Raw genomic sequence first — 11,118 nt, forward strand, 5'->3', positions numbered from 1 at the left:
TGAACAATAGTGGTGAGAGTGGGCATCCTTGATGTGTTCCTGATCTTAAGGGAAAGGCTCTCAGCTTTTCCCCATTGAGGATGATATTCGCTGTGGGTTTTTCATAGATGGATTTTATGAACTTGAGGAATGTTCCCTCTATCTCTATACTCTGGAGAGTTTTAATCAGGAAAGGATGCTGTATTTTGTCAAATGGCTTTTTCTGCATCAATTGAGAGGACCCTATGGTTCTTCTCCCTCCTCTTATTAATGTGTTCTATCACATTGATTGATTTGCGAATGTTGAACCACCCTTGCTTCCTGGAGATTAATCGCACTTGGTCATCGTGGATGATCCTTTTAATGTATTGTTGGATCCTATTAACTAGGATTTTGTTGAGGATTTTGGAATCCATATTCATCAGGCATATAGGTCTGAAATTCTCCTTTTTGATGGGGTCTTTGCCTGGTTTGGGGATTAAGGTAATGCTGGCCTCATAGAATGAGTTTGGGGGGCACCTGTGTGCCTCAGTTGTTAAGCGTCTGCCTTCAGCTCAGGTCATGATCCCAGGGTCCTGGGATTGAGCCCCACATTGGGCTCCCTGCTCGGCGGGTAGCCTGCTTCTTCCTCTCCCACTCTCCCTGCTTGTGTTCCCTCTCTCGCTGTTTCTCTCTGTTAAAAAATAAATAAAATCTTTAAAACAAAACAAAACAAAACATGAACTTAAAAAAAAAAGAGAATGAGTTTGGAAGTTTTCCTTCTGTTTCTGTTTTTTGGAACCTCTTCAGGAGAATAGGTATTATTTCTTCTTTGAATGTTTGGTAGAATTCCCCAGGGAATCCATCAGGTCCTGGACTCTTGTTTTTTGGGAGGTTTTTGATCACTGCTTCAATCTCGTTACTGGTTATTGGCTTATTCAGGTTGTCAATTTCTTCCTGTTTCAGTCTTGGCAGCTTATAGGTTTCCAGGAAGGCCTCCATTTCATCCAGATTGCTCAGTTTATTGGCATATAGTTGTTGATAATAATTTCTAATAATTGTTTCTATTTCCTTGGTGTTGGTCATGATCTCTCCCCTTTCCTTCATAATTTTATTAATTTGGGTCCTTTCTCTCTTCTTTTGGATAAGTCTGGCCAGTGGTTTATCGATCTTATTAATTCTTTCAAAGAACCAACTTCTAGCTTCATTGATCTGATCTACTGTGTTTCTGGTTTCTAATTCATTGATCTCTGCTCTAATTTTAATTATTTCTCTTCTAATGCGTGGCTTAGGCGTCGTTTGTTGCTTTTTCTCTAGTTCTTTAAGGTGTAGAGTTAGTTGGTGAATTTGGGATTTTTCTGTTTTTTTGAGTGAGGCTTGGATGGCTACGTATTTCCCCCTTAGGACCGCCTTTGCAGTATCCCATAGGTTTTGAACTGATGTGTTTTTGTTCTCATTGGTTTCCATGAATTGTTTAAGTTATTCTTTGATTTCTTGGTTGACCCAAACATTCTTGAGCAGAGTGGTCTTTAGCTTCCAAGTGTTTGAATTTTGCCAAAGTTTTTCTTGTGATTGAGTTCCAGTTTTAGAGCATTGTGGTCTGAGAATATGCAGGGAATAATCTCAATCTTTTGGTATCAGTTGAGACCTGATTTGTGACCCAGTATGTGGCCTATTCTGGAGAAAGTTTCATGTGCGCTCGAGAAGAATGAGTATTCTGTTGTTTTAGGGTGGAATGTTCTGTATATGTCTATGAGGTCCATCTGGTCCAGTGTATCATTCAAAGCTCTTGTTTCCTTGTTGATTTTCTGCTTAGATGATCTGTCCATTGCTGAGAGTGGAGTATTGAGGTCTCTTACAATTAATGTATTGTTATCAATATGACTTTTTATTTTGGTTAACAGTTGGCTTATGTAGATGGCTGCTCCCATGTTGGGGGCATAGATATTTACAATTGTTAGATCTTCTTGTTGGATAGACCCTTTAAGAATGATAAAGTGTCCTTCTGTGTCTCTAACTACAGACTTAAGTTTAAAATCTAATTTGTCTGATATAAGAATTGCTACCCTAGCTTTCTTTTGAGGTCTGCTGGCATGGAAGATGGATCTGCATCCCTTCACTTTCAGTCTGGATGTATCTTTAGGTTCAAAATGAGTCTCTTATAGGCAGCATATGGATGGGTCCTGTCTTTTTATCCAATCTGTAACCCTGTGCCGTTTTATGGGAGCATTTAGGCCTTCACGTTGAGAGTGATTATTGAAAGATATGAATTAATTGTCATTATGTTGCCTGTAAAGACGTTGTTTTTATTGATTGTCCCTGTAAATTTCTGTTGTAGATCACTCTTGGGGTCTTTCTCCTTTTATAGAACCCCCCCTTAATATTTCTTGCAGGGCCGGCTTAGTGGTCACATATTCTTTCAGTTTCTGCTGGTCTTGGAAGCTCTGCATCTTTCCATCCATTCTAAATGACAGCCTTGCCAGATAAAGTATTCTTGGCTGCATGTTCTTCTTGTTTAGTACCCTGAACATGTCTTGCCAGGCCTTTCTGGCTTGCCAGGTGTCTGTGGATAGGTCTGATGTTATTCTGATGTTCCTCTCTCTGTAGGTAAGGAAAAAAAATTGGAACGCTTCACAAATTTGGGTGTCATCCTTGTGCAGGGGCCATGCTCATCTCTGTATCATTCCAATTTTAGTATATGTGCTGCTGAAGTGAGCACAGGTATTTTTCTTTAAATGACCATCTGACCCTGGACAACTGTTTGTTGGGAGATTTTTTTTTAAAGATTTTATGTATTTCTTTGAGAGAGAACATGAGTTGGGGAGGAACAGAGGGAAAGGGACAAGCAGACTCTGTGCTCAGCATGGAGCCTGACATGAGGCTCAGTCCTAGGACCCTGAAATCATGACCTGAGCCAAAAGCAAGAGTTGAACGATGAAACCAACTGAGCCACCCACCCAGGCATCCCTGTGGGAGATTTTTGATTACTGATTCAATTTGTTTGCTTGTTATGGGTCTGTTCAGGTTTTCTATTTCTTCCTGTTTCAGTTTTGGTAGTTTGTATTTTTCTAGGAATTTATCCATTTCTCCTAGATTGGCTAATTTATTGACATAAAATTGTTTTTATTTCTTCGGTGTTGGTTGTGATCTCTCCTCTTTCTCATGATTTTATTTATTTGGGTCCTTTTTTCTTTCTTTTTGATAAGGCTGGCTACTGGTTTGTCAATCTTGTTAGTTCTTTCAAAGAACCAACTCCTAGTTTCATTTATCTGTTCTACTTTTTTTTAAAAATTTCTATAACATTGATTTCTGCTCTAATTTTCATTATTTATCTTTTTCTGCTGGATTTAGGCTTTATTTTATGTACTTTTTCCAGCTCCTTTAGGTATAAGGTTAGCTTGTGTATTTGAGACTTTTCTTGTTTCTTGAGGAAGGCCTGTATTGCTATATACTTCCCTCTTAGGACCACCTTTGCTTTATCCCAGAGGTTTTGAAGTGTCGTGTTTTCATTTTCATTTGCTTCCATGTGTTTTTTAAATTCTCCTTTAATTTCCTGGTTGACCCATTCATTCCTGTAGGGTGTTCTTTAACCTCCATGTGTTTGCTGTCCTTCCAATTTTTTTCTTGTGGTTGACTTCAACTTTCATAGCATTGTGGTCTAAAAATATGTATGGTATGATCTTAATCTTTTTGTACCAGTTGAGTCCTGATTTGTGACCCAGGATGTGATCTATTCTGGAGAATGTTCCTTGTGCACTTGAGAAGAATGTGTTTTCTGTTGCTTTAGGTTGGAATGCTTTGTATATATCTGTAAAGTCCATCTGGTCCAGTGTGTCATTCAAAGCCCTTGTTTCCTTGTTGATCTTCTGCTTAGATTATCTGTCCATTGCTGTGAGTGGGGTGTTGAAGTCCCCTACTATTATTGTGTATTATCAATGTGTTTCTTTAATTTTGTTATTAACTGGTTTATATAATTGGCTGCTCCCAAGTTAGGAGCATAAATATTTACAATTGCTAGATTTTCTTGTTGGATAGAGCCTTTAAGAATGATATAGGGTCCCTCTTTATCCCTTACTACAGTCTTTGGTTTAAAATCTAATTTGTCTGGTATGATTCACCCCATGATGTTCTGATGAACTGATGTTCATTAGTATGATAAATGGTTCTCCACCCCCTCACTTTCAATCTGGAGGTGTCTTTAGGTCTAAAATGAGTCTCTTGTAGACAGCATATGGATGGCTCTTGTTTTTTTTTTTTTTTTTTAACTAATCAGATATGCTGTGTCTTTTGATTGGATCATTTAGTCCATTTACATTCAGAGTAATTATTGAAAGATATGAATTGTATTACCTGTTAAGTCCCTGTTTCTGTTTATTTTCTCTGTTCTTTCTGGTCTATGTCACTGTTGGGCTCTCTCTTCACTTACAGGATCCCCTTTAATATTTCCTGCAGGGCTGGTTTAGTGATCACAAATTCTTTTAGTTTCTGTTTGTCCTGGAAGCTCTTTATGTCCTTCCATTCTGAATGACAGCCTTGCTGGATAAAGTATTCTTGGCTTCATGTTTTCCTCATTTAGTACCCTGAATATATCATGCCAGCCCTTTCTGGCCTGCCAGGTCTCTGTGGATAGGTCTGCTGCCAGTCTAATATTTCTACCCATGTAGGTTAAGTACCTCTTGTCTCGAGCTGCTTTCAGGATATTCTCTTTATCTGTGAAATTTGCAAGCTTCACTATTATATGTCGGGGTGTTGGTCTATTTTTATTGATTTTGAGGGGGGTTCTTTCTACCTTGAATGCTTCCCCAGATTAGGGAAGTTCTCAGCTATGATTTGCTCAAATATACTTTCTATCCCTCTCTCTCTTTATTTTTCCTCTGGGACCCCAATAACTTGAATATTGTTTCACTGTATGGTATTGCTGATTTCTTGAAGCCTCCCATCATGGTCCATTAGTTGTTTCTCTCTCTTGTCCTCAGCTTTTCCTTTCCATCATCTTGTCTTTTATGTCACTGACTCTCTTCTGCCTCATTTACCCTAGCTGTTAGAGCATCCATTTAAGACTGCATCTCAGTTAAAGCATTTTAAATTGCGACCTGATTAGATTTTATTGCTGCACTATGAGATTCTCTAGTGTCTTTTAAGCTTTTTTCAAGCCTAGTAACTTTATAATTGTTATCTTGAATTCCAGCTCTGACATTTTACTTATATCCATATTGATTAGATCTGTGGCAGAAAGTATTACCTCTAGTTCTTTCTTTTGTTGTGAATTCCTCCTTCTACTCATTTTGTCAGAGAAGAATGGATGAATGAGAGAACAAAATCAAAAATATCAACCACGACCCAAGCAAAATACATGGTAGAGAAATCCGAAGAGGTCAGAAACCAAAAAAGAAAAGAAAAAGAAAAAAAAAGGGGGGTGGGGAGAGAATATAATCTCCCAGGTGGACAAAACAGGCTGATCCACTTTGTCCTGGGTGTATTTTGGTCTGTTTGTTAGAAGACACTAAATCCCAACATTGTAAAGAAAGCAAAACTTATATATATACAAAAATAAAATTGAATGCAGTGAAAGGAATTAAAAATGAAAAATATATCTATAAAATGTAAATGTAAAAATGAAAATTAAAAAAAGACTTAAAAATAGTTGATAAAATAGGAAACTAGTTGAAAAGGAAAAAAGGAGAAAAGAAAAAAAAAGGAAAATTTTTAATGGAAAGATAAAAGAATCATGAGAAAAAAACTCAAATTCTTTTTTTTTTTTTTTTAAGATTTTATTTATTTATTTGACAGAGACAGACACAGTGAGAGAGTGAACACAAGCAGGGGGAGTGGGAAAGGGAGAAGAAGGCTTCCCTTGGAGCAGCAGGGAGCCCGATGTGGGGCTCGATCCCAGGACCCCGGGGTCATGACCTGAGCCGAGGTCAGACGCTTAATGACTGAGCCACCCAGGTGCCCCCAAAACTCGAATTCTATATACTATTTTCCTCTAGTGCTAGATTTTTTCAGTTCTGTGTGCTCCATAAAGTCAGTATTCGCCTGATGTTCCAGCTGGTCCTCTTGGGGGGGGCGGGTGGCCTGCTGTGCTGATTCTCAGGTGTCTTTGCCTGGTGGAGTTGCACTGCCCCTTGCCAGAGGGCCAGGCTCAGTGTAAGCAGCTCTGGGTTGCTCTATGTGGCTTTTGTTCTCTGAAGGCTTTCCTCCTCCCTGTAGAGGATGAAAATAAAAATGGCTGTGCCTGATATCCAGCCCCAGAGCTGCCCCCTCTCTTTAGTAAATCCTCAGGGCATAACAGTCTTCACTTATGTATGCATCAATCTCTGTAGACTCCTGCAGTGTGCACCAACCCTGATCCTCCTGGTGGAGGGAGGAGGGTCATCATGGGCCTGCCACTTGTAGGGCTCCCGCATGGAGAGCAGTTGCCTAATAGTATCCGTGCCCACACCATGCCCCCAGAGGAAGGCAGAGGGTCACTGACTTTCTGCCCTTTGTAGGGCCGCCTGCACAGAGACTGGTCACCTGATCATGCTGCAGTTAGCAATTTATGGCAAACTGAGCTGAGAGACCACTCCTGGACTCACTGACCGTAACCAGTTTCCCCAATCCAATGCTTGGAAACTCTGCTGGCTCAAGCATCCCAGTTCTTTCTGTGACCCTGGGGATTTGAGACCACACTGTCCCACCTAGGATTCTGCCTGGCTTCACAACCTGAGCACCTTTCAGGCAGGGACATCTCTCACTGGAGCAGACTTCTAAAAGTTCCAGTTTTGCACTCTGGGGTTATATCACTTTCTGGTAGCCGGCTTACAGAGGCTCCCTCCCCCCTGGTATTTATCTTCTGAATATCCCCTCAGAGTCACTTCTCTTTACCTCCTACTTTGCAAAAAATGGTTGCTTTTCAATTTGTAGAATTCCAGCAATTCTTTTCTTAAATCTCAGGTTGAATTCATAGGTGTTCAGAATGATTTGATAGTTATCTAGCTAAATTCAAGGGACCAGATGAAATGAGGTCCCCTACCCTTCCACCATCTTGCCTTCCTCTGGTCCAGTTTCATTTTTTTGCATGTTGCCGTCCAGTTTTCTTAACACCATTTGTTGAAGAGACTGTCTTTTTTCCCATTGGGTATTCTTTCCTGCTTTGTTGAAGATTAGTTGACTATATAGTTGTGGGTTCATTGCTGGGTTTTCCATTCTGTTACATTGATCTATGTGTCTGTTTTTGTGCTAGTACCATACTGTCTTGATCACTACAGCTTTTAATACAACTTGAAGTCCATAATGTGATGCTTCCAGCTTTGCTTTTTCAAGATTGCTTTGGCTATTTGGGGTCTTTTGTGGTTCCATACAAATTTTAGGATTGTAAAACTCTAGACTTTAAGCTACACTGGTTGCCAGAAATCACAAAATTTGGCCCCTCTCACTTTCTAAGCCAATTGCTATGGGGATTTGTCTTCCCCTTGCATTCCCCTTTGTGGTAGTCTGTCTCTTGCTCTTCTCTGTGACTGCAGCTCCATCACCATCACAGTGGCTATGATCCATTTCTCTCTCAAACTGTGTCTCTGCACATTCTACCTTCTTTGATGTTGCCTATTCTCCACCTTTAGTTTTGGAATTTGTTCTGTCATTCTTCAGGTCAATTTATGGTGTATTTAGAATGATTTGATAGTTATCTAGTTGTATTCATGGGATGGTCAAGCCTAGGGTCTTCCTACTCTGCCACCATCTGCCAACTCTCCTGAATCTGTTTGTTTTTAAGTGTGGCATTAAGTAGGCAAAAGACACACATGTAAAATGCCATGATCTGATTTTTAAGGTGATCTAATTCTCCAGTGTCAGCCTTAATTGTGTTAAGCTTACATTTTGCTTTTCCTCTGTCTGACCTCTGATGTCCATTTCTCAGTTGGCTTTGAATGCCTAATGGGGTCTGAGGGGGCATTATGTATTCATGTATTTGCTTCCTTCAGTCCTAACAGGGTACATAGATTCATCTCCACTGTAAGATGAGTAGATATTCTCCCTCACCCCCATGCCATAAACCTTCTTGGCTGCATATCTCCTGATAGGTGTCAGAGTTGCTATATCATTACATTGTTTGTAGATGTACCACAAGAATGCTGTGAGCCATAGCCCTCTTGGCTTTTGGGATACTACAAACTTAGTGAATGAGAATAATACATCATTACCCTTCCTGTGAGTTCCTGTGTGAATGTTTGTACCTGTAAAGGACATGGGCATGGATTCCTCTCTTGGGACTTTTCTCTTTATGCTAAAGAACAGATTTTCATAGCATCAGCATAGCCCTATGCTCATTTTGTAGCGGTATAATTCAAGTGTAGAGAAAGTAAAGCTGTATGTTTGCTCACTTAGAAAAAAGTTTTCTTTCCACTTTGCCTATAAAATGGTGTTTTTTTTAGTTTTTATTTTTTAAAAGATTTTATTTATTTGACAGAGAGAGACAGAACATAAGCAGGGGGAGTGGGAGAGAAAGAAGCAGGCTTCCAGCTGAGCAGGGAGCCCGATGTGGGTCTAGATCCCAGAACCCTGGGACCATGACCTGAGCCAAAGGCAGATGCTTAATGACTGAGCCACCCAGGTGCCCCATAAAATTGTGTTTTTTTAAAAAAAATAAGATGTATGTACATTTCAGTGCAATCTTATTCAAGAATTATGTTCTTGAATAAAATTATTAGCATATGAATTCAGCAATTTGCATATAAGGATATTGCTTAATTCAAAGCATTCATAACTGAAGTCAGAATATTGAAGTATTGTATGGTGACTAACATAACATAATAAAATAAAATTTAAAAAAGGAATATTAAAGTACTAAATTCATGTGTAATCTATTCAACTACTGGGATGCCTGAGTGGCTCAGTCAGGTAAGTGTCTGCCTTCAGGTCAGGTTGTGATCTGACAGTCCTGGGATCGAGTCCTGAATTGGACTCCTTGCTCAGTGGGGAGCCTACTTCTCCCTCTGCCTGCCACTTGCCCTGCTTTTGCTCTCTCTCTCTCTCTGACAAATAGATAAAATCTTAAAAAAAATAAAAAAATCTATTCAACTACAGTTTCTTTCAAGTGGATAGACAGAATATTTTTTATTTCCATCCACATTATTTTGTGCATTCAAGAAAATCTTGCCACATCTTATAAATAGATATCTACTTTTATTAGCCCATTACATTTTTTTGTGCAACCTACATTCCAATAAATGCACTTCCAGGTGCTAAAAATGAAAACTGGTATTCTTATCTAGTCACCCAACAGAAATCAATATTAACATTAGAAATTCAATGGGCGGCTATTGGTAAGGCAGTACGTGATTTAAAATGGGAAAAACAATGAAACCAACTTTAGTATTATTAGTAACTGAGATGAACATTACGTGCTTTGGGAACTATGTTTGTATTACATGTCACATCCCATTACAAAATATGTCACTAGAATGGAAAGGTTCATAGAAAAGAGCATGTCCACACCCCTGGCCAATGGCCCATTTATTTCAAGTGACATTCAATATAAAACAGACATTTCCACTGTCTTTGGAATTCACTAATAAAATTTGGCTTGTATTGCCGTATACCTCCTGCCAAAGGATTCACATCTAGTGCACATTTTCCTGTGCATTGATCCTAGAACTGTATTCTTCATGATCCTTTTCTGCATTCCCTTGAATTCCCTCCCCACATTCCTGCTAGACTCTTGAACTAGACCATGGATTTTGCTTCTATTGAAATTTTCAAAATAGGTGAAAAGTATTTAAGGCAAGCCAGGAATTCTCTAAGAGCTTTGCTGAGAATTATTCCAGATGATAAAGCATTACCTTCCAATACATGTCAGGATTGGGTAGCATAATCTGGTGATATCTAAGGAATGTAGCTCGGTAATCACTTTGGTCTTAGGGTTTTCAGAGGATTGATTTAGATGGGTAATGGTTCTGATGCTGAATCAGAATCCAATTTTAGTGACACTTTCAGCATCTCTGGGAATAAAATGGAGGAAGATATTATATAAATGTTCAATTGAACAAATTTCCAATATAGGAAGAAGCATCTAAATAATTCCTGGGAACTAAAACTTCTTGAACCTACTGATTTTACATATAAAGGTTGTCACCTAATTTGTAAAGTGCCACAACTGGATATGAGAAACTATATCTCAAAGAGGAAAATACTCCTTGGTATTCAGATGGACACAAGTAGGAAAACACTTGAGTGACATCTGAGAGGCTTGATTTGAAAGAATAGCCAAAGAATGGATATAGCTACTTGCTGACACAAACTATAGAACCTTTCTTAAACGGAAATTATTTATTTATTTTTTTAAATTTTATTTTAGTATGTTAATCACCATACATCATTAGTTTTTGATGTAGTGTTCCATGACTTACTGTTTGCGTATAACACGCAGTGTGGAGATTACTTTAAAGAGTGGCAGCATTTTGGAAATAAAAGTAGAGACTAAATCTTAATTAATTAATTTTTTAAAGATTTTGTTTATTTATTTGACAGAGAGAGACACAGCGAGAGAGAGAACACAAGCAGGGGGAGTGGGAGAGGGAGAAGCAGGCTTCCCGCGGAGCAGGGAGCCTGATGCGGGGCTCGATCCCAGGGCCCTGATATCATGACCTGAGCTGAAGGCAGATACTTAACGACTGAGCCACCCAGGCGCCCTGACTAAATCTTAATTTAGAGTTATCAATCCATTGCATCATTCTCAGCAAAACATTGAATATTTGCTTGTCAAATGTGTCTAAAGACTCTTTTGCTAGAGGTATAAAAAATACAAAGGTATGTGCTTGTTCTAAGTCATTCTTATTGGGGAAAAATAGAAAACAAACAGAAGCCTTTTTTGATATTGCTTTTGTGGAGTGAGTATTCTATTATATTGATAAGGAAAATCTGTGTCCTAAGATGGCTGACCAAGCCAGCCAGAGAGTCCCAGTCCTTGCCCCCAGGGCTCTTCTGGGTCCTTCTCCCTGCTCTGCTTCCTGCACACACCAATTCGGGTTTTTCTCCCTGCCCTGCTTCGCACATGCGCCAAAAGTGCCAAGTATGCAGAAGTAGAAATGTTTAAATTGCCCCCTTTGTTTGTGCTTGGGGCTCAGACCTTTGAAAACCACTCTCCTCTAATCCCGCTGGTGTTAAATAAACCTATCCTCCAAG

The 11,118-nt window shown here is 39.2% G+C and overlaps 1 non-coding gene across 1 annotated transcript; it reads right to left on the reverse strand.

Moving 5' to 3' along the window:
* Window positions 1–2,573: 2,573 nt before the first annotated feature.
* On the reverse strand, window positions 2,574–2,677 carry LOC123325346. Its single transcript, XR_006540365.1, has one exon. It is a non-coding gene; the product is annotated as a U6 spliceosomal RNA (small nuclear RNA).
* Between the last annotated feature and the right edge of the window lie 8,441 nt (window positions 2,678–11,118).

The sequence above is a fragment of the Neomonachus schauinslandi genome, chromosome 7 (assembly GCF_002201575.2).
Source record: "Neomonachus schauinslandi chromosome 7, ASM220157v2, whole genome shotgun sequence".
Lineage (NCBI taxonomy): Eukaryota > Metazoa > Chordata > Mammalia > Carnivora > Phocidae > Neomonachus > Neomonachus schauinslandi.